At 45.0% G+C, this 18,898-nt stretch overlaps 1 protein-coding gene across 5 annotated transcripts in view; it reads left to right on the plus strand.

The window, feature by feature from the left end:
- The first annotated feature begins 4,574 nt into the window (after positions 1-4,574).
- Positions 4,575-18,898, plus strand: part of LOC130207795 (plasma membrane calcium-transporting ATPase 1-like) — an 82,470-nt gene continuing 68,146 nt past the window's right edge. For 2 of the 5 annotated variants that reach the window (XM_056436500.1, XM_056436501.1), the window contains exon 1: positions 4,575-5,100. The gene's annotated coding sequence lies outside the window, so the exon portion shown is untranslated. The remainder of the gene's footprint in view (positions 5,101-18,898) is intronic. The other 3 variants (XM_056436497.1, XM_056436498.1, XM_056436502.1) reach the window with 2 other exon arrangements.

An 18,898-nucleotide genomic window follows, 5' to 3' on the forward strand; every position in this document is an offset into this window, starting at 1 on the left:
TACTGGTACCATTAATAGTCGTACCTGATGATAGTTTTATAGGTTCCATCCAGCAGGATGTAAGCAGTGAGAATGATCTCCATCTTCTCCAGGTGCAACGTCAAAGTGATGAACACACGAATGCATCAATAATTATAATCCAGTGACATAAATACGACTCTGAAACGGCCCGTTATGGATAAGGAATACTTTCAGTACTTTAATTTGATGTTAATACTTTAGTGTACCTTTATTGAATATATGATTTTGAATAATTTTACACTGCAGTATTCCTTTTTGTACTCCAGATGGAAAGAAAAAGGTAATTTGTGTGTGCGTGTGGGTGGGTGTAGGTCTGTGTGTGTGTGTGTGTGTGTGCGCTCCTGCTGCCTCTGAAGCCATGAACAGATGGAGAAGGTGACTTTGTTTGCCCTGAACCACGTCTCTCAGGACACGCTCCCTCTCGGCTCTGGAACGCCTCCAGAAACGAAATAAATGTTTTGGGCTCCGGCTCCGGAGCCTCATCACAACACGTCTTCAGGCTCAGAGGAGCTTCTGGTCGACGTAGGAGAAGCTCCTCGGAACAGCAGCATCACCTTCACGACCGTGGACGATCTTTAGAAACATTTTTATGTTGATGAATCATTTCACAAGGATGGAGCTGTTTCTAACTCTCAGTTTGTAGATTGCGCTGCTGATTACTTTGCATTCAAAGTCGGCCCGGGTGCAACGCTCCGGCACCTTCTTTGGATGACGCCCAAAAATGTACCCAACACAGCAAAATATGAAAATACAGGCAGTGTGCAGCGTCGATGCAGAAGCCGACTGCAGGGTCAGGAGTGATGCTTTTTGTTTCACTCTATTCTCTCACTGTGCCTTCAGGCTTCTATCAAAGTAATATGCAGAATCTGTTTGGCATCGAGACGAGATTTTTTGGGGGATCAGACGCGTTCTGATTTCAGACAGAAGTTACGTAAACGCGATGTTTAAGATGTACAAAGTTATTTATTTAGGAAAAAGGAACTCTTTAATTCAACACATGTGAATCGGAGTTAACAAAAATGGCCAACAGAGCGTATAATAACCAAATATACCAAGAGTATATGGACTTTCACTCATCTAAAACTAAAACTAGTGAAGATAAACCCTGATCCTGGAAACTAAAAGCGCAGCAACGACAGCTTCGGGTTCTTTTGGGTTTTTATAACATCAAAGAGACGAATCAGTTTCATAGGACCTGACTCTGAAGTTAACCCAGTCCCCTGGGTTTGACCGGTACCTGGTGCAACTGTACCACAAGGACACCTCACAGTAAGTAGGCCCGCCTCCCCCCGGTAGGCCCGCCCACCCCGGTAGGCCCGCCCCCGCCTCGGGGCGAGTCTTTAAACTCCTGCCAATCAGGTTCCGTCTTGTGATTGGTCCCGTCGGGTGACGCACCAATCAGGTCCCGTCACGTCTGAGCTGTCTTTGTTTTAAATGCAGATAAACAGGAGAGAAAAAGTATGAATGTAATCTGGGAAAACCCTCATGAAAGGATCCTGTAGACCGGCTATTTATGAAAGGATCTTGTAAATACTTGTGAAATAATCCGGTTGAACGAGATCCTGATCGGATGACAAAAGCACACAAAAAAGAGAGTCCTAAAACGTTATTTTATATCACAATAAGGATATTCAAACCTTATTTATTCTTCATTTACAACAGTATAGATATCAGTGTCTGCATCTTGAAAGAATGAGAACAAAGAAGAAGAAAAAACGTTTTGAAAAATTCTTTTAAATTGTCAGTTTGAAATAATTCTCCTACATGAATAGAGTTATATATTTGTATTTATTTGTTTTAATTGTATATGAATAAAACTCCAATTCCAGACTCAAACCAATTGTTTTAGAAGCGATTATGTGGCCCATTCCTCTGAAGATGACTTAAGTAAACCCAAGAAGGGTCTCCTCGTACCTCTGGAGGCTAATCCCATGGTTTCTGGGATTGAATAAATGAATAAATAAAGCTGATTTCATGGTAACCCACCAAAACTTCAAACCCTGATCCCACGAGTCTCCTCCAGAGTATTTAAAGTTTGGCTCCTCTCTGGCCTCTCGAGCCTCGGAGAGACTCGGCCGGACGTATTGACAATAGATACACGGGCGTGTTGTGACAACAGCGTGTTCAGGGGGGGATCAGACCGGTGAGTCCTTTCTTTAGATATCCAGCGGGTCGTGTAAGTGTTACATCATCAGTACAAAGACTCTGTAAACAAACCGGCAATGGAAGAGATCCTGGAGTAAAAGTATGTGAGTATAAACAGGAAAATGTACTTAAAGTGTGTCAAGTGAAAGTACTCAATATGGATTACATTAATATTACCAAGTATTTAGGTAAACGCAGGATTTGACTATTGATTCTTGTCATTATGGATTAATATGTTGATTATTTTCTCCGTTAATTGATTGTTTAACAAAAAAGAACATTGTATTCCCAACTATGAACCAATGTCCACTTTCTTAAAAGATTAATGTGTTTTTTTGCAACGTCTGAATTATTTAATAAGGAAACATTTTAAAAGGACAGACATTCAAACTCAGTGGACTGAGCAGGTGAACAGAGAACTTGGTGGAGGAGACCCAACACGGAGCTAAAAGAGAGCGAAGGACTGCTGCTCTGCATCTACTGGTCACAGTTTGATAAAAATATTCACATTGTGATCATATGTCATTCTTGCATTTACAGTATCACGTCTAATTGCGTTAATAATACAGGGAAATGCATTTATTTTTCGATAGAAGACTATTGTTATGGAAAGTATAGAACAGCCCCTTTCATTCATTTCACTTCCATCGGCTCATTTTGTTTTCTCAAACCTTTTTTTGTAACTTCTTTTACAATTTGAGTGCACTTTAAAAGGCTTTACCAGCCATCAACAGAACATTCACATTTATCTCTAAATAAAAATATAGTAAAATTAATTTAAAAAATGCTAAAAGAAACTGTCTGACTCCGTCTCCTGCAGTCGGTTGGAGGGTGAAGCACGGAGCTGTGATGGCAGCTCACCACCTCGCTGCCTCTCCGTCATTAGCATAGCGGGGGAGGAGAGCTGATTGAGTGGCCAGTTGGCAGTCACACAGAAATCTCTTTTCAGATTCTTTGTTCATGTTCTGAGACCAGAAAAAAGAAAAGAAATAAATCACCATCTCATATGAGCACAAACAAGGTATTGTCTTCATACTGGTGACGATGTGTCCTTGGGTTTTAATCACTATATTAAAAGGCTTTGATGAGTTCATGTTTTTGTAGATTTTCACCAACTTCCCGGCTGAATATGTTAAATAAACAAATGAAATGACATAACACCTTTGAAAGGACAAGTGTCTGTTTGCCTCCGGAGACAGATTATATTTTATATTCGTTATCGTGTAGTGCTTTTCATTAAAACTTGCAGAAAGAAAATGTAAAAAAAATAATTCTCCATTTATTTGAAATATTAAATACAAAGTTCCCTCCAAATCACACAAATAATATTAGAACATTTAAAGTAATAAACCTCCCATAATTGAATTGTAAAGCATGTATTACTGCCAGGTTTAATGAAGGTACTTTGTCACAATCATGATTGTGTGAAGTTTTCAGTGATATGTTCAGCAGTCCTTACTTTTCATGTCAATTTGTGTTCCTATCATTAATGGGAACTTAGTCTAGAAAGAAATTTTCAAATAACCTGGACATTTGTACTTTTTTCTGACCAAACTGTTTTAATTTTTTTTTTAAATTCTGATTTCAAAAAAAAAAAAATAATGACGGGAAATAAATCTAGAAAAAAAATCCGAAATAACCTGTAAATATTTAATTGTTTCTGTCAATATGCTAACTTTAAAAAAAATAAAACATATTCTGAATAAAAATAAATATTTTAGAATATGTCAAAAAAATATTACAACTTTTTTATCAGGGTAAATAAATCTTTAAAAAAGAAAAGAAATAGCCTGTAAATATTTACTTTAAAAAAAGTTTTTATGTTTTGACATTATAAAATCTGAATATATATTTTTATTATTGAAAAAGTCATGACATTTTTATTAGATATTTTATATAAATATTTTAATATAGTAAAATATATCAAAATACTTTAAAAAAACCTTCTCAATCTAGAAAAAAATCCGAAATAACATGTAAACATTTCCTTTTTTTCTGAAATGATCAATTTATTTATGAAACATCAGGACTTTAAATCATTGAAGTATTATGATGTATTTTTCCTCTCAATGTATTCTAACTTTATTCTGGAAACTATTCCCCCTCACAGTAAAAAAAAACAATACAAAGAGGACGTAGACTATAATAATAGAGAGAGATGGTATCTCTGCAGTGGGCGGAAACGAGCCTCCATACTTCGCTCCAGATGTGGATTCCTTTTCCTTTCTCAAAGGACTCTTCCTCTCAACTTTCCCGGGTCTTCATCAACCTCCAGGCGGATGTTCTCGATCGCAAAAGGGAGCCTATTACCTAATTAATTCATAGATCCACCTTAAAAAACACGGGGTAATCCCGGGCTGGTCCCGCCCTCTCTCGCGGGCACTAGTTGACTTCCCCCTCCACACCCCGCCTCCCTGCTAGCCAGGAAAAGACGCCGACCCGGACTTCGGGTCTTTTCTCTGGTCCCTGTTTGAATGTGTTGGACCCCTCCAGTCCCACAACCCCACCGGTCCTCATTTACCGGATCTGCTTCTCTGTAAACCAGAGCCCCATCCTCCTCCTCTAGATTCACAATCCAGGAGAGAAAGAGAGAGAGAAAGGGAAAGGGGGGGAGTTTATTTCTTCCTTGAACCACCGGGATTGATTTTCCTGACTAATCTGGATTGTTCGCTTCCTCTGTGGGGGAGCCGCCGCCGCTGGAGGACCGGAGCCGATGCTACTGTCACAGAAACCGGTTTAAACGTCGGTGACAAACACGAAGATATTTTCTCCTTTCCCATCCGGGTCTGTCAGTCATTTTTCACCACTGCAGTTGTCAAGTTGGATCCCTGCTGTGAAATGGACAAACCCCTCTAAAACTGCAAGACGCCGCTCTCCGCCTCACCGACGAGCAGCCGCAGGACGGGATTCGGACGAGGACACCCCCGAGTGGAGGTAACGTCTATCGTTTTCTTTCTTCTAACTTTATTCAGCTCAAGTCCTGATTTTCTTTCAGTTCACTTGTGGATGAAAGACAAGAATAAAAAAAAAAAAAACCGTCGGTGCCGATGGAAGTGGTTTTTAGACGTCTGTCGTGTCCTCGGTTGTTCCGCACTGCTTATAGCATCCGGGTAATTTCACGTTAACGGTCACAAACCGCTGATCCCTTCACCTTGTGACACCCACCAACTGGCAACTATACGGACACATTTTGGGGGGTTTTCCACAGGTGTGGACGCACAGTTACCACGCTATTATAGATGTATTACCTGTATTTGTATTTACTCCCAGAATAACCTCCACGGCATCTCGCGAACTACCTTTCTGAGGCACGTTTTGCTAACCCGCGTCCCCCCCCCACCTCCGGCAGTTAGCCGGGTTCGGACCCGATACGTGCCTCCCCTCAACGGCCGAGTCAAGTCTCCATTCAAAAACAAAATGTGGACGTTCAACGCCAACTTGCGTCGCTTTTTTTGACAAAATACAAAACACCTGTTAAAACACAAACGGTTTCATGGAAATGTACACATCTGTAATGGTCCGAATAGCTTTTAATTTCGGTCAAGTATGAACTTTTAGGCGTGTTACGCAGCGCTCGTGACGGGTCTCCGTCGCCCACCGCGGTGTGTTTTTCAACCAGGGAAGACCGCGAGTAGTACCCGGTAGTTAACGCCTATTTTCAGTAAAAAATGACTTTTGTACGCGTGCGGGAGGTACGCCGAATTGAACACCTGGGTCCACCTATTCACACCGAGTGGTTTAATATCTACAAAATGTCCGCGTACACTATTTTAAAGGGGGCATGCTGTTTAATTGAGGGGATTGTGAATGGCGCTGTGGTGACGGCTTCTCTCCGGCACGCACCGACCGGTGCAGCGGTTGCGAGACCCGAGTGTCTGGAAACACGTCGCTCATCGTCCCTGCCGACAGTGTTTGTGTTTTTTTCCTACTGATATTCCCCCTTGGTAACCAAAGAAACCCTTCTTTGTCACTGGGACACATCTCGGGTCTCCGGTAACTTGTGTTTTTCGCTCCTCCTCCCCGCCCCACGAACACCGGTTGCTGCGGCGCTTGGAGGCTGATATCACCGCGTGTTTGTTTGGCTGTCGTCACGATGCGGCGGCGCCTTCAGGGTGAAGCTGGTCGGGCTCGTCGGAGTGGTTCGCCCACATTGAGCGCATACATGTTTTAAACGGGAGAACGCTGTCATAACGAGGGCGGAGGGGAAAAAACACAAAACAATGTTTTTTATTTATTCTAATGAACGGGCGTTCACAGCTGGAGAAGAACCGTCCTTACGTCATTCTGCAAAGATGGGCGGATGAGCACCAGAAAGCAGCTCTGCTCCTTCTCCTCCTCCTCTCATTGCATCCATCTCCTGCTCCCGCTCCTCCTCCTCCCCCTCTGTCTGGGTGTGTCCTGCCTTATTGCGTTAGGAGGGAGGGGGGATCCCGCATCTTGCCTCGCGGTGACTCCTCCTCAGCTTGTGACCTCCAAACGAGGGCATTTGCTCCTTTCTGTTTTCCTCTGCTATTCCACCAGAAATGAAAAGCTCATTGGCAAAGAAACACGAGTTAGGATTGAAACTTTGATGTCTGTTTTGTTATAGGTTGAATTCTCGGTGATTTATTTAGGTGAGCGATGGCTCAGTGACTCTGTTGTTTCCTAGAATCCAAAGGAAGAAGATGGCTTGTTTTGTCTGATTAATTCACGTCTGTCATTGTCATTTTTATTATGAATTAATAATGGAATTTTCTGTGATAAATGGCACCTCTGCTCTTTTCCCTCCTAAATGTCAAGGTTGCAATTTTTTTGGATCTAAATGATATTTATTTTTCATAAAGTTAGAGGGCGCTCTTTGCTTCAGGCGAGGCGGCCTACATCCTTTTTTGAACTACAAGTGAAGCATTATTTATTAAGTCATTTAATTGAGACATTGATAGATGGTCATCATTCAAGAAACGATGGCCGCAAACATGAGCCGACTCCAGCTTCATTTATTTGTGGTTTTTATCACTGAAAACTTGTTTAGTTTTTGAGCAGTTGGTCAGACAGATCTCCTTTAGCGCTGGCTATACTGTGGTGACATTGTCACTGTTGGTTTGAAGCCTCGCGTTTGTGACTTTGGCCGTCGCCATCTTGGTTTTTTTTTGCAACCAGTGAAAGAAATATGGTCACTTCCTTTCACTGAAGTGACCATATTTGGACTGCTGAGTGATGCAGAGATGGCGAATATGTCTCTGAGAGAGCGAGACCTGTCAGTCGCCCGGTGGCCCCGCCCTCAGGCATACTCCAGTTTCTGCTTTATAATATGCGAAATGAGCATCATGCTGTATTGAAGAATACTTAAAATCAGAGATTGAGGCCATAAACTCATGTTTACAATGTTTAGTGAGGGAATAAATTCAAGAGAGAAGTAGAGTCATTTATATAGACGTCTATACGATCCGACTTTTTTTTGCTTCCAGAGGAGTCGCCCCCTTCTGGTCAGTGGAGAGAATGGCAGTTTAAGGCACTGGTTCAATATCCACTCTCTCAGCCTCCCGTAATTGGTCGGCTTTTAATGTGAAGAACTTTCATTAAGAGTTGCGTTTCATTGGTCGTAAACAAACCCCTCTTTATTTGCTTCTGTTATTTGAGGCTGTCCTTATTTCCATTTTTAATTTGATCATTTAATAGTACATCAATGAGCTTGGATCCAGACTGGCGACCGGGATGATGGACGAGGTATTTAAGACGGACGGAGCCGACATTTCATTACATGGCGCCTGAATGATCCTAATAAATAATGCCTAATAAACAATCGCGCTTCGGTGAATACAATTATCTCTCCAGCCTCCGGCCGAGGACATGCGGGGCCGGAGGCTGCTCGTGTCTGCAGCTGCGGCCGCGGCCCAGACGACCGCAGGAAGAGACGGATGCTGACTCGGCGTGTCTGGTCCGTCCTCGTCACGTCCCGAAGGCCCGTTCGGGAAGAATAGATTTTAATATTTCTTCTTATTTCAGTCAGATTCTAATGGGACTTTTTTGCACCGCTAACGTGGGAAATTCACATCGCGTGTGAAAATGTCCACCACAGTATAACCAGCGCTAAAGGAGATATGTCTGACCAACTGCTCAAAAACTAAACACGCTTTCAGTGATAAAAACCACAAATAAATGAAGCTGGAGTCGGCTCATGTTTGCGGCCATCGTTTCTTGAATGATGACCATCTATCAATGTCTCAATTAAATGACTTAATAAATAATGCTTCACTTGTAGTTCAAAAAAGGATGTAGGCCGCCTCGCCTGAAGCAAAGAGCGCCCTCTAACTTTATGAAAAATAAATATCATTTAGATCCCAAAAAATTGCAACTTTGACATTTGGGAGGGAAAAGAGCAGAGGTGCCATTTATCACAGAAAATGGCATAATAATAAAAAATGTTGGCGTGCAAATGACAGACGTGAATTAATCAGACAAAACAAGCCATATTTTTCCTTTGGATTCTCGTAAACAACAGAGTCACTGAGCCATCGCTCACTTAATAATAACGTGTGGCTGCAGTGCATTGTGGGGGACAGAGGCCGTCGATGAGCTGGTTTCTCCCCGTGTTATTGTCGAACGCTGGCTTCGAAATGGCCGTGGCTCTCTTAACCCTCCTGTGACCTTCACATTTACAACATATTTTACCCTCGGGGTTAATTTGACCCCAGCAATTAAAACCTCCAGAAAATTATTAGAATTAATATTGGTTCCCAAGTTTAAGTGTGAGGTACTTTATGTTTGTTTGTTGACTACCTAAACAGCCCTTTAAATAAATAAAAAAGTTGATATTTCTTATATGTTTGACACAGTGAAAAACAGCCTGGGGTCAAATTGACCCCAAAGAACACCGACATTAAACATTGAATGGGGTCAAATTGACCCAAAAGGTAACAGGAGGGTTAAAATAAGCCCGTTTGGAGTCATTGCGTTGACGCCCCTGCTCGTGCTCTCGGACCGCCCTCCGATGTTCATCCGGGCCTTCAGAGCTTTCTTCATGCGGCCGTGGTTTCCAGTGGAAGTGGGTTTCCGTTAACACCTCAGACCGACCTGCTACGCTGGAAATGAGGCTGCAAACCTGAGTGTTGGTGTGAGCTCGGTGATTCAGTCCAAACCACACGGGACCTCTTTTTTCCCTCCTATCTTTCCACATATCTATTTGACCCGAGGCAGAACCGTTTCTCTAGAGTCTTCTGTCTGTTTGGACTCGGACACACACACGTTGGTTCATGACGTCTTTCTGTACAATAGTGAAAATACCCGCGACAGTGTCGACAAAGCTTTATATAATTGCATGTTTTTGCCAAACGTCTCGTCCGTTTTCACCCTCGTCCCGTAAAGACTGCATTTCATTGAGACTGTATTCATTTTCCGGTTGAAATGACAAACGCCGTCCGTCGTCGACTCCTCGCTTTTTGAGAAATCTCCCAAATGATTCTACGATGTGATCAGAATCGGGTGGAGGGGATTTGGCGCGGCGGTTTTGATGCATAAAAAAAGAAAGAAAAGTGGTACAAAAGTCAAGAACCGCGAGTAGGAAAGAGAATAATGTGCCAAAAGAATATCTTGTGTCTTTATTTACATAATTGCAGAATTGCTTATATGAGCAGTGGGTAATCTGGATGGAAAAACAAACATCACATCGTTCTGTCATTGCATTGAAGACGGGTTGTTTCCGACATGGTCGCTAGGAAACAGTGTGTGGACCAGGGGACGAATTGATTATTTGATCTATGGCTAATTATTAATAACAATCTTAAAAGTAAAAGAAGGAAAGGAAATATACACACGCGGAACACATTTTCTTCAAACGTGATTTATAAACCATTCATAGCAAAATCACTAAACACAAATGTCTACTGTTGGTTATTCTAGTGTTTTTAATATATTTTTTTTTACACCTGTACAATTAAAGTACTTCGCCACATCAATTAAAAACGAATAAAGCAAAATGATGTGTGTGAACTGATGAAATCAATGAATTAGTATAAACGGCGTGGCGACACCAACCCTGACCCTGATCCGCGTGCCGCTGCCCGGGTCGCACGCCCGGTCCAGAGCGTCCCTGAGCGGCGCCGCCAGCTCGGTGGAAGGTGGGAACCCGGATCCAGCAGCTCGACTCTCCTGCGTCAGTCCACCTCCATTATTAATGTCTCGGCCCTGTATTTGAGACGTGGGAGCTCTCTGTTTGTGGTTATAATAGAGCCGTTAGCCGTTATCATTATCTTATAAACTCCTGCTGGCGCCAGAGGGTTCAACCCCCCCCCTCCACACCCTCCCCCAGCCATTGGGGAACGGACATGTGACCCCGTGTCATGTTTTATGTATGGCGCTGTGTGTAAACGGCACTATTAATTGGTACATTCTTTCAAGTTTCGCCGGTTGAGAAAAAAAACGAGAGTCCGTGTGAAGGCAGACACAAACCTGTGTTATTTATGACTATGGGGGAGGGGGGGGGGAGGGGGGGGACTCCCAGTCAACCCTGTCCATCAGAAGTATCTTAATTAACTCTTTATGCAAGTATCTAAAAATATACACTGATAATAGCTGTCCTGATGCGTGTGGTTTCACGCCGTCTCACGTGCACCAGCACAATGTGCAACACGTGCACGATGTGCTGTGCGGCGCGTGTTGAAAACGCAGGTAACCGTGGCAACATCACTGATGCTTCGGCGAGTAAATACTAACCTCCCCGTGACTCCAAACGCACTTAAAGAAATGGATTTTAAAAAAACACGTAAATACAGAAGAGGATCGTCGCGGTCGGAGAAGGACTCTCACGTGGTCACGACCGTCGCTCCTGTGTTTGCGTGCCTCATTTGCAAAGATCACAAGTCATAAATAACTTCAAACTCGGGTTTGAGTTCTCTCCGTAATCCCCTTCGATGGCCGAGGTTCACGAGCGACGACGTGACGCGTGTCCGAGCCGAGCTTCTCCCGGACCGTCCTCTAACCGTCTGGACGGTGAGATGAGCGTCCACAGCCGGGCCGACCCTCCAACGCCGCCCGTCGCTCTTTTTGCCAACGAAGAAAAATGAGATCCGGAATCAAATCGACCGCCGGAAACCAAATGTTTGGACGTCGGCGTCGATCATCGCGAGCGGCACGCTGCTGCTTTGTTTACTGCATTCAAATGAAGTGGAAACCACGGCCGGCCGACGCGGACCGGTCCAGGCTCCTGGGATCCGAGCGTGAACGGCGAGCGGGGGAAGCGACAATTAAAATCTCCTGTGATAATAATAAAGATAAAACGTGCGACGCGGCCGTGGGGACGGATCAGGGTGCGGTCGCGACTCAAGTCCTCAGGAAACCAACATGATAGAGGGGAAACCAAACCAGCAATGGACTGGATGACATCATCATGTCATGAAAAGCCGGCTCATAAAAGACGAGAAATATTATCGTGTTCCGTCATCCTCTCTGAATGCGGGAGGATTTCTGGGAATGTTATTGTTTATTTGAGTTCATTTTTTTCCCTCTCGGTGCTCGAACGTGAACTTTTCTCATCTCCTGAAGGTGAAGGTGCTGCAGTGACACGTGTGTGTGTGTGTGTGTGTGTGTGTGTGTGTGTGTGTGTGTGTGTGTGTGTGTGTGTGTCTGTGTGTCTGTGTGTCTGTGTGTGTGTGTGTGTGTGTGTGTGTGTGTGTCTGTGTGTGTGTGTGTGTGTGTGTGTCTGTGTGTGTGTGTCTGTGTGTGTGTGTGTGTCTGTGTGTGTGTGTGTCTGTGTGTGTGTGTCTGTGTGTGTGTGTCTGTGTGTGTGTGTCTGTGTGTGTGTGTCTGTGTGTGTCTGTGTGTGTGTGTCTGTGTGTGTGTGTGTGTGTGTGTGTGTGTGTCTGTGTGTGTGTGTGTCTGTGTGTGTGTGTGTGTGTGTGTGTGTGTGTGTGTGTCTGTGTGTGTCTGTGTGTGTGTCTGTGTGTGTGTGTGTGTGTCTGTGTGTGTGTGTGTGTGTGTGTGTGTGTCTGTCTGTGTGTGTCTGTGTGTGTGTGTGTGTGTGTGTGTGTGTGTGTGTGTGTGTGTCTGTGTCTGTGTGTGTGTGTGTCTGTGTGTGTGTGTGTGTGTCTGTGTGTGTGTGTCTGTGTGTGTGTCTGTGTGTGTGTCTGTGTGTGTGTGTCTGTGTGTGTGTCTGTGTGTGTCTGTGTGTATGTGTGTCTGTGTGTGTATCTGTGTGTGTCTGTGTGTGTATCTGTGTGTGTGTGTGTGTCTGTGTGTCTGTGTGTGTATCTGTGTGTGTGTGTGTCTGTGTCTGTGTGTCTGTGTGTGTGTCTGTGTGTGTGCGTGTGTCTGTGTGTGCGTGTGTCTGTATCTGTGTGTGTCTGTGTGTCTGTGTGTGTGTATCTGTGTGTGTGTGTGTTTGTCTGTGTGTCTGTGTGTGTGTCTCTGTGTGTGTGTGTATCTGTGTGTGTCTGTGTGTGTGTGTGTGTTTGTCTGTGTGTCTGTGTGTGTGTCTGTGTGTGTGTGTGTGTCTGTGTTTGTGTGTGTGTGTGTCTGTGTGTCTGTGTGTGTGTATCTGTGTTTGTCTGTGTGTATGTGTGTGTCTGTGTGTGTGTCTCTGTGTGTGTGTGTGTCTGTGTGTGTCTTAATCCCGATAAAGCCGTGGGTGCAGAGAGGTGTTGAAGCTTGTCGTGAATGTGATGCGCTGCAGCGAGCTGAGCTCTGTGTGTGAGTGTGTGTCTGTCTGTGTGTCTTCATGCGTGTGTGTTTGCCGCTCTGTGGGTTGTAACAGTGTTGAAGTGCGTCAACAGTCGCTGTGAGAGTCGGTAGTTCTCAGTTTGCTGAGCTTCATTAGCCGACACTCAGTCCGTTGAGGACAGAAAACAGACGTGTTCCTGTAGTTCTACATACAGAGTGTGTGTGTTGGGATTTAGACGTGCAAGTTAAGTTTAGACAAATGTTTAATTTGGGTAAACCTGATTTCAGACAACAAACTGGAGGTTATTTCTTCAAATTTGGACCAAAAAAATGTCAACTTGGACTCCCAGATGAACTTGTCTAAAGTCAAGGTCACCTTGACCTCACACAGCACACCTCATGGCCTCATGATGCAGACGTGTTGACCTGTTGTGTCATGATCTGGAGTTTGTGTTAGTTTTGTGTCTTGTTTGGAAGTCCTTGTGTCGTCTGTCTCCCTGTGATTGTCTGCCCTGTTCCTGATTGTTTCCTTCTGTGTGATTGCTGGCCCCGCCCTCATTGTGTCCACCTGTGTCTCGTTCCCCGTTGTCCAATCCTCTCACCTTGCCTGTGTATGTAAACCCTGTTCGTCTCATTCCCAGTGTGGCTTCGTACTGTTTGGTCCGTGTGTTTTGTCGTCCTGTTCTGGTTTCTTGGAGTAAAGATTGTTTTTGTGCAATAATGTCGGCGTTTGGGTCCTCTCTCGTTGCGACAACCTGGACTGCGCATGACCTGTTGGACAGAAACACCACGCACCGCTGCGGCCGCTATTCTAGTATTTAGTTTAGTTTTATTTGAATTCAAATCTTCTGAGGTTCCCAAACACATTTGGTTTGTGTCTTTTTTTATGTTATTGAATCAATTCTTAAATGAAGGTAAAGTAACCGGTTGTAACCGCTCATCGCCACAGGGGGCGCTAGAGAGAAGGAAACGGAGACGCTTGAGATTGTAACTTCATATATGAAGTATTAAACCGACTGCTCTTCAGAATGGTGTAGTCCACTGTGTGTGTGTGTGTGTGTGTGTGTATTTAAAGCTGGCAGCTTACTTGGCATCCCTCTGCAGCGTGTTAACAACTGATAAAGATGAGAGAATAAAGAGAGTGAAGCTGCAGGAGAGAGAGAGAGAGACCCCTGCAGAACTATTACACGGTTAACTATTTAATTTGTATTAATCCAGCCCCCCAAATCTGTTCCATTCTAATCTGAATCTTATTCTGTGTCATTTAATGTTGTATGTTGGTCGTTGAAAACTGAACATATTGTCCTCAAGTCATTTACCAGTGATCTAATCAGGATGTGACGTCACAAACCATGACCTCACACACAAGGTGTGTGTGTGTGTCAGGCTCAATCTCAGAGCGGTTGCTGACTTCTCACACCACGGAGAGATATTGAGAGAATGGCATTGGTCAAAGTAGGAAGTAGCAGATGGAGGTGGATGGAGAGCCAACAGGAAGTGAGGGCTCGATGGTTTCCTCATGCTGTGCTGGCAACAGTCAGGATTTCACTTCCCTGTTCGAAAACAGCCAACAGGTGCTGCGTGTGTGTGTGTGTGTCTTTTTTTAAAGTGTTAAAGACACAGCTTCAGGGACCACGAGGTGAAAATGAGTTTCTTTAAGCCTCTTCCTGTGCAACATTACACCTCTCTGTGTTCTGACTTCTAGCGTGGAACGTTTCCCTGAAGCTCTCCGGCTGTTTGCTGGTTCGTGGCTGCAGGTGATTAGAGGCCCGTTGCCATGGAGCGGGGCAGTTTGGTCAAAATCTACCATTTCATATTGATTTTCTTTATTCTTTATTGCGGTGGCGCCCTTTCTACATCCGAAAGAATGATCTAATTTGTATGAAAAATAACGTGAGGCTCATTACGCTTCAGGGGAAAGCTCACTTAAGGTGGGCTGACCTTATTTTTTTAAGGTGGACCAGCTGTTCTCTTCCTTTAGTTATGTCCAGCTCTGTAGCTTAAAAAAATACGGATCACTTTTTAATGGCGGAGCATTTATTGGTCAAAAGTCGTAACGGTTAATTCTTCCCAGCCTGAGGATCCGTCTGATTCTGCTGAGCAGGTGGATTTATTGATTGTTGACGTCGCACTTTACCAATCTTGGAGAGCTGAATAAGTGTTGGGTTGGTCCTCCTTGGAGACCGGCTGAAAGGTGGAGTTTCACTACTTAAGATAAGGAGGGAATATTCATGACCTAGAAAAAATACTTCAAACTGCAGTGCGTCATATCGTTTAGTCTCTGTCTAGTTGCCTTCGCATTGAAAATGCGGAAGGTTATGTTTTGACCGCCATGTATTTATTTATTTATTTATTTATTTGTATGCGTGTTACTCGCATAACTCAAAAAGTATTAAACCAAATGGCATGACATTTGGTGGGATGATTGGTTATTATCCGGGGACCATTTGATTAGATTTTGGGATCAATCGGGTCAAAGGTCAAGGTCAAGGTCATGAAAAGGTCAAAATCCTCTTTTTACCATAGCGCGATCAATTTGTATCCAATTGGCATGCAACTAATGCCAACATGTTCAAAATTCAATGCCCAATCTTGTGATATGTGAAGGCATGCGCTCTACCGAGTGCCCTTTCTAGTTTTTTGTTGTATTCATATGTATTTAAAGGGAGGGGGAGATACACACCTTTCCTGTGATGTAATGCAATGGGTTAAAATATTTCAGGTCACATATTCCTCTCGCTTGTTGTTTCGGCGTTGCCGTGGTTTCCTGTGTTTTTACACCGTCAGCACCGCCGGTCACCAGGAGCGATGAGTCGGCATCTGTAGCCGCGCCGCGTCACGGGGATCCCCTGCTGACGGGCGGTCTGTCCTGCAGATGCTGCAGAGAGACCCCGCTGCTTCTGTTTTCTTCTCTCGCCATCCTAACAGTGGGACGTCGAGCTGACCGGCACCTCTGACACACACACACACACACATAGACGGAGAGAGAGGGAGAGAGAGAGACTCAGTGGAATGCCGTGTTTTTGTTGCAGAGCTGGGCGTGGTTCTCCGTTTTGGCCACGGTGACACAATGAGCACGCAGCCGCTCATCACAGCCCGACGCACAGAGACACACACTCTGCCGTCACACACACTCTGCCGTCACACACACTGCCGTCACACACACTCTGCCGTCACACACTCTGCCGTCACACACTCTGCCGTCACACACACTCTGCCGTCACACACACTCTGCCGTCACACACACTCTGCCGTCACACACTCTGCCGTCACACACACTCTGCCGTCACACACTCTGCCGTCACACACACTCTGCCGTCACACACACTCTGCCGTCACACACTCTGCCGTCACGGCGCTGAGACGAAATCGGTTTTAAGCGTTAATAAGAAAGAACAGGGGACCTGCTCGCTCCGGCCCGAGTTAATCCTCAGCGGTTCCGCTCGAGTTCTGACCGTGTGACGTCAGAGCTGGAGGTCTGTTGGGCAGAGCTGCCAACTTTTCAAAAAACCTTGGAGTGAGATTTTGTCGGGGGTGACCAAAATGTTGCCGCGCACGCAGCCACACACGTTGGTGGCTCAAATATCAGGAAATTTGAATTAATGTGGCGTTGTACCCATGTTGTACCCATGTTGTACCCATGTTGTACCCATGTTGTACCCATGGTGTACCCATGTTGTACCCATGTTGTACCCATGTTGTACCCATGTTGTACCCATGTTGTACCCATGTTGTACCCATGTTGTCCCCATGTTGTACCCATGTTGTACCCATGTTGTACCCATGTTGTACCCATGGTGTACCCATGTTGTACCCATGTTGTACCCATGTTGTACCTTGCATTCTGGCCTGGCAAAGGTCTTTTACGAGGCATCTTTGCTACCTTAAAGAATTAAAATGTTTTTTTTAACTCTACTCTCATTTACAAAAACATGACTAATTCTATTGCACAAATGTCCTGTCTTTATGTTAAATTCTTTATAATACATCTTACTTGTTCAAAGAGCTGTTTGGAAATTTTTTGAGAGGGTCCTTTTCCTAGGCCTGCAAATAAAGTGATAAATGCTATGTGGGCAGCCTTAACAAACAATGCTATGATGTGTTGAGCATGCAGGATACCAAGAGGATAACAAGGTGCTCTCCTGCTGCTCCTTATGACAGCTGAGTTTACATCACCACACAAAATTACACGCACAAACACAACACATTATCAAGATTTAAAGTTTAAGAGAGTGAGTACTTAATTGAACCACATGTCATTAACAGGGCTCTTAAGTTTTGAAGACAGGCAAGAGTGACATATCTATCCAGGATGCTTTATTTTCATTGGCTGCTGGATTAAATCTTACCCAGATACGTTTTTTTCTGATTGGCTATTGTGTAGCCCAGGGATTCCCAAAGTGTGGTGCGCCTCTAGGAAAAATGTAATGGTGGTCTAATGGTGTAATAAGTAATATTAAACATTCTCAGGGCTCTCAAGTGTCATTTCGGTCTTAACTCACGCACTCCCGCCACACATCATATTTCTTACGCTGAAAAAAACTCTCAGCTATTTAATGTTTGAATGCAGGGGTGCTCAATACGTCGATCGTGGTCGCCGCAGAGCTCCGACGCCGGTCCGCGCACATCGGGACGGAGCAAAGAAAAAGTCACTCGCGCACCCCCCCCCCCCCCCCCGTCAACAACTCTTGCATTCCGTTGCGTTTTTTTTTTTTAAGGTGTGGGGGATTGGGGGTGCGTGAACCCGGTCGGGATGTAGAAGGGGGTGCGTGGCCTAAAAAGTTTGGGAACCCCTGGTGTAGCCCATTTCTTTTTTCTGATTGGCTATTGTGTAGCCCATTTCTTTTTTTTGATTGGCTGATAAGTGGCTCCTCACAGCAGAACTCCAGGGGAGCGCTTGATTCCTCCACGGTGAGGGCAGCGCGGCCAGCTCATGTTGGCGTGCTGCGGCACATTAAAACATTAAATAGCCGAGTTTTTTCAGCGTGAGAAATACGATGTGTGGCGGGAGTGTGTGACTTAAGACCGAAATGCGTGAGTCTCACGCTCAATGCGTGACACTTGAGAGCCCTGCACTAACACACCGTCGTCTCTGCTCGTTGTGTTTGTTTGAAAATCTTCTTCTGTTGCTGACTCCGGGACTCTTTGGGGTAAATAGGATGTCTATGCAGCGAATAGGTTTATAGATGCGCTCCTGAGCGCCATCTATAGTCGGGGAGTTTGAAAAGAAACCAACGCGCCTCGGCCCAAAATCAGAATTTCTTTTGCCGTGAGAAATTGGTTGTGTGGCGGGAGAGCGTGTGAAAACATGCAAAAGCGTGTGTCACACGGCGAAACCGTGAGAGTTGGTAGCTCTGCTGTTGGGTCCGGCCCGTGGTTCTGTTCACGGCTCGGCTCCCTCGGTCACAGTCGGCAGTCCTCTGGCCGCCTGGGACCACGTGGCCCCGGGGACGGAAGTGGCTTCATTTGAAAAGTTTGAAAGGAAAACGACAACAATAGAGCGGCGTGTTGTTGACACACGCACACACACACACACACACACACACACTCGAGTCTCACTGACTGACTCACACACTCACGTGATGTCACGACGGCTTCTGCTTTCCACGGTATGAACATGTAGAAACGATGCTTTTTTTATTTATTAGCTAATTGCTCCTCAAGCGAGACACAGACGTGTGCCGATGGCAGCGGGACTCTTCTTCTGTGGTTTCTCAGCAAGCGAAAGCCGAAGCGCTGCTGAAAGTCAAGGCACTGAGCGGGGTTACGGCGGAGAGCGGCGCTCAGACACGACGACCTGAACGCTTCCTTGATTTAAATGATGGTAACGGAGTCGGTGATCTTTGCTGACTGATTTGAAGCGATAATCTGCACTCGCTCAGGAAAGATGCTCCTCTGAGCGTCGTCACATGTTTATCCTGTTAACCCACGACGACGGCCCCCCCCCCCCCATTGGACCGTGAGAGGCCCCTCCTCCCGTGCGGCCACATGAAAGGCCGCTTGTCTGTGTTTTTCGACTGCGCTCCCCGAACACTTTATATTTCCTAAAAAGCCAGGAATGTGTTTCGGCGTGACGCATCGTCACAAGATGCTCCGCCAC

This window comes from Pseudoliparis swirei, chromosome 18 (genome assembly GCF_029220125.1).
Source record: "Pseudoliparis swirei isolate HS2019 ecotype Mariana Trench chromosome 18, NWPU_hadal_v1, whole genome shotgun sequence".
NCBI lineage: Eukaryota > Metazoa > Chordata > Actinopteri > Perciformes > Liparidae > Pseudoliparis > Pseudoliparis swirei.